Below are 2,621 nucleotides of genomic sequence, written 5' to 3'. Positions count from 1 at the left end.
TCTATTTATTTTATAACATTATTATTATAGTTTATTTAAAATAAGATTTTATGTTATTAAATTTTCTTAAGATAACTATTAGTATAGGATGATTATTATTAGAATTATATTAGGATACTTAAGGAATTTTATTAATACTATTAATTAGGATAATTAGGATTTATATAAATTAGTATTATTCTATATACATATATTATTTTATTATTGTTTTTAGAAAAAATAGATTAATTTTAGATAAATAACTTTGTTAGAGTGTAATTTTGCATATGTTTGGAGAAGTTCCAATTTTTTTTGATGATATAATATGCTTGTAAACTCATCTTCTGGTTGAATTTTGTATTTTCTAGGATAAAAAGAGTCAAAACCATTTGGAAGCCCTATGGAAGTTTTTATGGACAAAATGAAGTTTAGGTATTTTGTGGACTAAAAGATGTGTAGAAAAAGTCAGAGAATAGGGCGTGCCCATGGTTTATGCTCGGAGAAAAGCTGGATGAATTTTTGTGGACTAAGAAGATTGGTAGAAAAAGTCATAGACTAAGGTGTGCCCACAGCTTATGCTTGGAGAAACAAAACTACATGATTTTTCTACAGCTTTCAACAAATCTCTATCTTTTTAGAAGAATTCTTGAAAGCTCTATTTTTAGGGATTGATCAGGATTTTATGATATATTTTAAAATTTAAAATTTATTTTGAACTCTTATCTAGGAGATCCTGGAGGGTATTTAAAGAGGCTTTGGGGCATGACAAAAGGAGAACAACACTTTCACATTTCATTTTGCTATTATTTTTCTCTTCATGGATTGTTAAACTCTTCATTCTAGTCAGGGGTTTCATCAAGGGTTTTGATTCATTGAATTGTGAGATTATTGCTCTTCGTGTTTTTAGATTTTTAAATATTTTTACATCTTCTGTTCTCCATATTATTATTGATTTGTGAATTGCATGAACAGACAACTCTTTAATTTGTCAAATTAATATACAACCAATAAGGATCTTCTCATCCGTAATTGTGAGAAGGTTTTAATCCGTGTGGTGAATAACTCAAGTTATGAAGGTGTAGACTCTAGTTTAAATTATTTGCGCTGGTGTGAGATGGTTGGCTAAAATTGGGTCCTATAAATCATAAGGCTATTAGTAAGTTAAATCCTAGAAGCATCTACACAAAATTATTTATCAACAAGAGAAGTAATCATTCGAGCGTCTCTTTGATTACCGAGAAACTAAGGAGTGATTAGGCTATTAGAGCGCCTCAAGTAGCTATAACCAATTTATTCAAGAAGTTTAGATAATTATTTGCAAAAATCAATGATCAATTCAAGAATTAAAAACTACGATTCCCTTGGCTGGATATTTATCAAACATTGAATTTTCTTAAATCTTATTGTTTTTACTGCATTATTTGCTATTAGTTTTTATTCCAAATTGAACTATTAAACCCCACTCAATTTTATTTTCACATTTATACTTCCTACAGATTCGACCTTGTTCACCACTCTACAACAGTTTGTTTTTCTTTCTTTTCGAGCACGATTTATTTTTGGAGGTCTCGACAACCTACCAAGCTTTTATTTATTTACTTTCAATTTTTATCTTGTAGATTGATTAAATAATTAAGTTAGATTATTCTAGAACTCTTAAGTTTGTTTTTACCATAAATAGGAATTTAATTTGCACGAGAAAATGACAAAAAAAAAATCCCACTCAAAATTGGAGGTCTTTTTTCTCCTTTTCCATCTTTTCTATTTTTCTTTGTTTCACCGCTACACCGTTCTTACATCACTGTTGCCTGCCTTGATCGATTCGCATGCTTCCGTACTAGCCTCTCCCCTGCATCGAACCTTCATTGCTCATCGTTGCAGCTTTTTACCTCGGTTGATTGCCCCAGCCTTGACGTTGTCACTCCTACCTTGTTGTGCCTCCATCTCCACTCTCCCAGGCCGATGTACCTACTTCATGCAACCCGCATCAAAAACAGAAGAAACTTGTGGCAAGTTTTAGTGGGAGAGTCAAAGGATTCAAGTAGATAAAGATCAAATCGTGAAACTCTTTTTTGTTTGTTTTAAGTTTTCACTTCGGATTTGTTATCTCTTTGAAATTTATTAGTTGTTTTTTTAATAAAATCACAAATTATATGTAAAACTATAAAAATATTAAAAAACCTTTTTAAATATTAAAAATTGAAACTTTTTATGGACTTATAAAATTTTTAATTTAAAAAATTATATTTTATCTTTTAAATTATATTTTATTTTTACGTATTTTTAAAGAGTATGGAACAAATTAATAAAAATTGCAAACTTGATAAAAGTTATTTACTTTTTTTATAATTATCACACCAACAAGTGTGGCGGTCCAAACTCGGCCGGAATGGACTAACCCGAATTCGGAACGTTATATTAGCCACTTACGTGACTCTCCTTACCGGTCAACCAACATACCACAAACCAATCATCACACAAATCTAAAACATTCTTAAATAAGTTATTTTTAAACAAATAAACCTAACCCATGCTTCGTTCGTCATAATATAACGAAAAGGACCGAGGGTAAAATCATCATTTTACACAACATTAATGATAAACACATAAATCATAAAATTAATTCCACGAGTGTCCTGGGC

At 30.0% G+C, this 2,621-nt stretch overlaps 1 long non-coding RNA gene across 1 annotated transcript; it reads left to right on the top strand.

Annotated features, from left to right (window-relative positions):
• Positions 1-452: 452 nt before the first annotated feature.
• Positions 453-887, top strand: LOC128281575 (uncharacterized). Its single transcript, XR_008271810.1, has 2 exons — positions 453-539; positions 707-887. It is a non-coding gene; the product is annotated as an uncharacterized LOC128281575 (long non-coding RNA).
• Positions 888-2,621: the final 1,734 nt, after the last annotated feature.

The sequence above is a fragment of the Gossypium arboreum genome, chromosome 10, assembly GCF_025698485.1.
Source record: "Gossypium arboreum isolate Shixiya-1 chromosome 10, ASM2569848v2, whole genome shotgun sequence".
Classification (NCBI taxonomy): domain Eukaryota; kingdom Viridiplantae; phylum Streptophyta; class Magnoliopsida; order Malvales; family Malvaceae; genus Gossypium; species Gossypium arboreum.
This window is presented reverse-complemented; position numbering and strand designations above follow the sequence as displayed.